Below are 7,853 nucleotides of genomic sequence, written 5' to 3'. Positions count from 1 at the left end.
TGTTGGAGCAATGTACAAAGGAGCAGTTGAGTTGAAGATTGCTCATTATTACTCAAGTATTACAAACAAAGGAAAACCTGAAAGTATTATAAAGGCTCATTTGCAAGACTGTGGGGTACTGATGGACAGGGGAGGTAAGAGCATTGTAACTAATTATGTGTCTGGCTTAACATTTGAACAACAGAAATAATTGTTGATTTTGAGGTTAGACCGTGAAAAAGAGGTAGAGCAAATCAAATACCAAAAGGAACAAATGCAACTGGATTTGGAACTGCAAAAATTTGCTTTGATTAGTTCAGGTAAAATGTCTGCATCGGCTTTGAATGAGGAACTCGTAAGTTCACGTTTTGATGTTGCAAGTAATTTACGGTTGTTGCCAAAATGTAACGAAAATGATGTAGACCCTTTTTTGTCTGTTTGAGCGTGTTGCTGATTCAAGGGCTGGCCTGATGAGGACAGCACTTTAATGTTGCAGTGTGTGTTTACAGGTAAAGCACAAGAAGCCTACATACTTACGATACGGTGAAATCGGCTGTTTTGAGGGCTTATGAGTTGGTGCCTGAAGCGTACCGCCAACGATTTAAGGACTGGCGAAAGATTGGAAACAAAACACATGTGGAATTTGCATGGGATTTGATCTTACATTTCAATCAATCAATCAATCAATCAATGTTTATTTATATAGCCCAATATCACAAATGTTACATTTGTCTCAGTGGACTTCACAGTTTGTACAGAATATCAGTATGACAATACGAGACCCTCTGTCCTTAGACCCTCACATCGTACAAGGAAAAACTTCCAGAGAAAACCCCACAGTTTAAAAGGGAACATGGGAGAAACCTCAGGGAGAGCAACAGAGGAAGGATCCCCCTCCCAGGACGGACAGACGTGCAATAGTTGCCGTGTGTAAATTGAAAAGATAATACATTTACAAGGTAGTCCAAATGTTTGGAAATGCATGTGTCTATAGTAAGAAGATGAATCCATGAGGATATCCATCCAGGACTTATGATCCAGGACCACAGCAACAGGATCCAACAGCTTCCCCAAAAAGAAAATTTGGGGAAGCTGGGTTATTCGGAACATGAGAGTACACAGGTACAGACAGAGAGAAGGAATAAGTGTGTCCCCCAACACACTAAGCCTATAGCAGCAAAACTAGGGGCTGAATCTAATCAGCCCTAACTATAAGCTTTATCAAAAAGGAAGGTCTTAAGCGCAACCTGTTAAGCCCCGAAGCTCTTTTTCAGGTCTCAGGCTCGCAAATGACATTCCCAGAACAAATGACCATATCTTCCCTTCTAAAAGGGTTACATTTAAAATCTTTTTTCTCAAAGCAAGGATACATCTGTGAGTTGGATGTAGAAGTGTCAGAATCAATATAGATGTTTTTATTTTAAAGTAAATTCAGATTGAACACAGTAAAAAAATGTATATTATTGTGTCCGTCCAAAAAAAAAAGATTACTTATAGTGAAAACCACCCTTGAATGATGGGATGCTAGACTAAAAGCTTTAGGAATCCAAACTACAACATATAATAAGTACCCTGTATCAAGATTGATGCAAAACAAGTGAAATTTGACCTTTTTAGAGAGATTTAGCAAAACAAAACCACTTCAGGGGTCATTTGGGTGGATGTTCCATATCTCTGGCCCCCCTTGGTCGATTTTGATGATTGACATCTCTTTCTAACCGTCAGAGCCAATAGAATCGAGGGGAACTCCCACATACTGCTTATTTGGTCATGTCTGTGTGTGAGAGTGACGCATAGCCAAAACCGGAAGCTGCGATAACTCTGGTGGCTACCATTAGTAGCTAACTCCGATTTTTACATAAAAATGGAATTATGGATTATAAATATTTTTTTCAAAGCTACAGTCACATTATCAACCTATGGATTAACCGATTCAGCAGCGTTTTTTCTCGTTGTAATGCTATTGAACACGTCTTTTGATCAGATTGACAGCTACGGTGCGACGATCTCCCGTAAAAGCTCCGTAAAGGCACGTGTTGTGATGTCTGTGTTTGCTTCCCCTGTCGCGAGTTCGGATCGCTCAGTGATGATACTATACCTATATAATCTGTGGAACCTCAGCTTTAATCGGATATCTTGTATGTGCAGCTACGATAAGTAATAAGGGTATCTTTATTCTGAGTTCTGTGCCAAAGTGCATTAGCATTTTTTGCTCAGGGGTCATTTAGATGCTTCTTATGAGACTTGTGTTTTGTTTTGGTAAAAATAGTTTATATCGTCAGTTAGCTGAGATTCTTCCGGTTAATCTGGTATAACACATTAATAGGTTCTTAAATATTAAGATGCCCTTAGACAAGAGATGGAGTCTCGAGTGCCGATTTTCGGGACTCGTGACTCGACTCGGACTCGCGCACTGATTGACGCGACTCAGACTTGGACTCGTGAATTTTCTGGCACGATGACTTGGACTCGGACTCGTGAATTCTCGCGTACACTGACTTGGACTCGGACTTGTGAATTCTTTGAACTCTGATGTCCTCTATCCCTATCCCTGTGCATCTCTAGACCTATTACAGTCTAGAGATGTCTAGAGACACACCCCACATCGTGCTGTATGCTTTCACACATTCTGCTTCCACATTGGAAAAGAGCAGCGCAAAATGCTCGTTATGTGGAAACAATATTGAAGAGAAGGCTCCGTAACACATTACTCTAAGGATCGAGTTCAGACATAGGCTGTCTTGAACACTATCATCAGAGTAACGTGATCTAATCAATAAATAAAGATTCAGCCATAACAAGATAGCACATGGCTACTTAACATGCAGAATGACATCATTTTGCATGCTAAGTAGCCATGTACTTTCTGGGCCTCAATCTTTATCTGTAAACCGATTTAACCTGTAAAAGTTCCTTCAAAATAAGAGTCCCGATCTTATTTCTATCAAAATAAAAGTGCAAAACGAAAACTTTACCATAGAAAAATATTGGCATACAAATATAATCAATTCTCTAAAAGGTAACTCATTTTAAATATAGTTAGACATATTAAAGGTAATTTACAATAATAATAATAATAATAATAATAATAATAATAATAATAATAATAATATTAGTAATAAGCTTTATATTTGTATCGCACCTATTACAAGAATTGTAGCCAAACTCGCTTCACAGCAGTTCAATAGACAGATTAGTATAACATGACAGGAAAAAAGCAATGTAGAGGAGCAGCTACATTTCAACACTTATATCCACGAAGATGAATACATGAAGACTTGTGACTCAGACTCTTCTTAGGTGACTCAGACTTGGACTCGGACTCGAACACAGGTAATGATGACTCGGACTCGGACTCGACTCGGACACTCCTTGGGTGACTCAGACTTGGACTCGAACACAGGTAATGATGACTCGGACTCGACTCGGACACTGCTTGGGTGACTTGGACTTGGACTCGGACTCGACTACGACTCTCCCTTGGTGACTCGGACTTGGACTCGGACTTGAAGAGTGGTGACTCGAGAGTGACTTGGACTCTTGAATTGGTGACTTGACTACAACACTGCCTGAGACACAGTGTCGTGAAAAAAAAAAAAAAAGGACCCGCCGAGGGTGTCCTTGGGGATTAACAGGTTAAAAACGGATAGGGTGTCTGCCGTCCGAACACAAACTGGAAGCTGATTCCACAAAAGTGGAGCTTGATAAGAAAAGGCTCTGGCTCCCATTGTACTTTTAGAGACTCTAGGAACAACCAACAACCCTGCATTCTTGGAACGCAATGCCCTAGTAGGACAATAGGGTATAATGAGTTCTTTAAGGTAAGATGGCGCCTGCCCATTAAGGGCTTTGTAGGCGAGAAGAAGAATTTTAAATTCTATCCTGTGTTCTATAGGGAGCCAGTGTAAGGCAACCAGAACAGGAGTAATGTGGTGCCTTTTCCTAACTCTGGTTAGTACACGAGCTGCAGCATTTTGAATCAGCTGAAGCGACTTGACTGACTTCTTGGTACACCCTGATAATAGGGAGTTACAATAATTCAGCCTTGAAGTAACAAATGCATGGACTAGTTTCTCTGCATCGTTTTGAGGCAAGATATGCCTGATTTTTGCTATGTTACGTAGATGGAAGTAGGCGGTCCTTGACATTGATTTTATGTGGGTGTTAAAGGATAAATCCTGATCAAATATAACACCAAGATTCCTTACAGTCTCACTGGAGGCCAAATTAATGCCATCCATAGTTAATATATCTTTAGATAATTTGTTTCGTAGATTCTTCGGGCCAAGTACAATAACTTCAGTTTTGGTCGTGTTTAACATCAAAAAATGTAAGGTCATCCACGTTTTTAAGTCCTTGAGGCAGTCTTGTATTTTATTTAGATGATTAATTTCATCAGGCTTGTTACGTGCCAGGCAGGCTGTACTTGTGTGGTTTTACTTCCCTCCTGTGTTTTCTCTCTTCTCCCTGTCTTCTGCACAGCTAATCAGAAGCTGATCGGTATCTGCCTGTGCACCTGAGTCTGATGGCTGATTGGATCCTCTCACCCTCAGCTGGCCTATCAGCAGCCAGGGCCGACCATAAAGGAGGCACCCAGGAAATCTTCTCTCTCTCTCACCCTGGGCCTGTTGCTGATGAGGAGCCTGCAATTGACTGCCTTGAGTAGAAAGTCATTCTACTTCGTTTGTTCTGACCTTTGTTAATGTGTGTGTGTTGAGAGGTGGGGGAGTTAGGTAAGTCTGGGGTACCCTGTACATTTCTCATCACGTAGCTAATTAATGTTAAGACACACTAGGTTAGCGGATTGTTGCCACCCCTGTATTCTGTTTTTTCCAGCTCTTGAGTAGTTTAGTTGGTGAGGGTTTTTGTTTGAGTTTTGGTTTCAAAGGATAGATGTAGAGATAGGCTTGGTTTTGTTATGCTTGTTTCTTTTGTTTGGAACAATCTCCTTTGACTCCTCCTCATGTACTAAGAGTATTTCTGTTTAAATTCTGTTCAGTTAGGTTTACAAGTAATAAACCTTTTGTCAACCTTCACTCTGACTCCCTCATAATTATTGGTTGTTGTGTGTTATTGTCTCCAGGTCCCCTAGACCTTAGTGGAGACGTAACAAGGCTTGATTGATAAATATAGTTGAGTACCATCCGCATAAAACAATGAAAATGTACAGAATGATTCCTGATAGTATTGCCTAAGGGAAGCATATATAATGTGAACAAAATAGGTCCAAGCACTGAGCCCTGTGGCACTCCATGGCTAACTTTGGTTTGCATGGAAGATTCATCGTTGACACATACAAACTGAGTGCGTTCAGATAGATAGGACCTAAACCAGGATCTTGAGTCGTGGCTGTGGTCCTGGATCATAAGTCCTGGATGGATATACTCGTGGATTCATCTTCCTATTATACACACATGCATTTCCAAACATTTGGACTACCTATGTTGCAAATGTATTATCTTTTCAATTTACACACGGCATCTATTGCACGTCTGTCCGTCCTGGGAGAGGGATCCCTCCTCTGTTGCTCTCCCTGAGGTTTCTCCCATTTTTCCCTTTAAACTGTGGGTTTTCTCTGGAAGTCTTTCCTTGTACGATGTGAGGGTCTAAGGACAGAGGGTGTCGTATTGTCATACTGATATTCTGTACAAACTGTGAAGTCCACTGAGACAAATGTAACATTTGTGATATTGGGCTATATAAATAAACATTGATTGATTGATTGATAACTGGAAAACTCTTCCCTGCAATGTTTATGTTACCGTTGACTGGCATTGCATAATCTGGCCAAACACGACCACCTGCCAGGTCATTTCCTAAAATGATGCCCTCGCAAAAGTATTCAAAGCTCCCGAGTCCCTCAAAATCCTGACTTGAACTTTCTTCTCACTCCCAACTAGTTACAAAACCATCAAACATAAACGGAGCAGAACCCGACTCCACCTCTGAAATGTCAACTGGCTTAACCTTCATTTGCAATGGAGCCAAGACTTCTGTTTCACCAACTTATATAGTAAGTAGCCTAGTAGTAGAATAGGTGTAGCCAAACCAACTGACTTCACATGAAAGTTGTTGCTTTTTCCCTTTAGCAAAGGACATTCTTTTTTTCCAATGACCCTGTTGATTGCAATAATGACACACCTTTTCTTAGGATGCTGTGCAAACCTTTGGTACAAAGAACCTGCTTTTTGGGATTCATTACTATCATAACGCTCACCAAAGATGCGCTTGTGCTCCAACACCAACGTAGGGATCCTACAATTTCAGAGGCGTTTTTGTAGAAATACTACGTCCCAAGTTGTGGACCAACGTAGTTATTACATATTTAGATGTGAGACTGGGTTGTCAACACATACTCGCCAGCCAGTGTGGCTTTGTGTTCATTAATTTGCAATGTTATCAGGGAAAGACTGTTTCAACTGCTCCAGAATGACTAAATCACATAACTGATCCAATGTTTTTACACCAGAAGAAGAGTACCAGCGCTTGAAAACTTGATAGCATGTATGTATGTAAGGGATGAAACTTATACAAAATGTACACCACCCCAAATTGATAATGTTGCTGATAGTGCTACAGATGCGCTGCGAATAAAATTAGACTCTGTTGCTCCTTTGAAAAAAATAAAAATAAAACAACATAGACTAGCTCCATGGCATAATGCCGAAACCCGCAAAATAAAGAAAAGGTTGAGACAATTTGAAAGGATATGGCGTTCCACTAAACGCGTTTACGTTTCTCGTAAGTCTCTTCAGTGTAAATGATTGGAAATGCAAAAGATGTGACAATGTTAATTGGCCTAGGATGCCAGAGTGCAGCATTTGTAACACACTGAAGTATGCCAAAGAGAGAACAGGTTATGGTGGATGTTTCAACAAAAGGGAGAAAGTGGAAAGATTATGAATTTGGTTGGAAAATGAAATGTGGGCGGTACTATGGTAGGAAGAGAGCTACTGTATCCTTGGGTAATGTGGGGCAGGCAAGGGGAGCTTTGTCCCATTCTTATTAAAGTTTTGGCCATACAGGCATTTCCTTATCCGTCCAATAAGCAGCAGTAGTTGCATTTCCGGGGGTTAGGGTTAGGCTGTAACGATTGTGGGTTTAGTGCATATTTCGGTTGTCACCTCATGTACCTTTTTTCATGTACCTGTAACTGATTTTGGTTAACTGCTCAGCTACAAGTATGGGTGCCTGAGCAGTCAGTCTCTCTCTCTCCTCTTGGGTTGCTTGGCTCTACTGGATCTTGGTTTGTTTGTCTTTGTTTTATATACTGATGCATGTTCACACACCTACTAACTTCACACATTACTGATTAACTGACTTCACAATTAACTTAGTTTTTTTTAATAAATGTACTTTAATTGGAAATGAATCATGTGTGGTCTCCTTTTTTTGTCCGTCCTTGAGCCAGGGCATGACACTATCCCTTGAATATATAACCTGAAGTTTTGAGGGTCTTTTTGTATAAGAGAACACAAGGGCAGCACCACAACATTACAGATAAGCTTTTTCTCACAGTCTAGAATCTCTATCCTAGGCGTGGCTGTTTTATTATTTCTCTTTGGGGACTGAGATCCTGGAAATGAAACCATAATATAACTCATATCCATTAGTCCTAATGCACTAATGACTGGAACACACTCATTTCCACTTACAATGTTGAAAAAACATGCAGTTGCATGAGCAACGGACAGAGCGAAGATTGTTATCCGGATATTGTGAATTCATAGAGTTTTCAAATAATGTGGTGAGACAAGTACAGCTTAGGAGTATATTGTTATTGTTTAAAAAAGCAGATCCTAAACATGTAATTCGGAAGAGCAAATACATACAACTTGCACATGTCACTGTTGAATCAGTAGAACAATAAATAA

Source organism: Notothenia rossii (assembly GCF_949606895.1).
Source record: "Notothenia rossii genome assembly, chromosome: 4".
Taxonomy (NCBI): Eukaryota; Metazoa; Chordata; class Actinopteri; order Perciformes; family Nototheniidae; genus Notothenia; species Notothenia rossii.
This window is presented reverse-complemented; position numbering follows the sequence as displayed.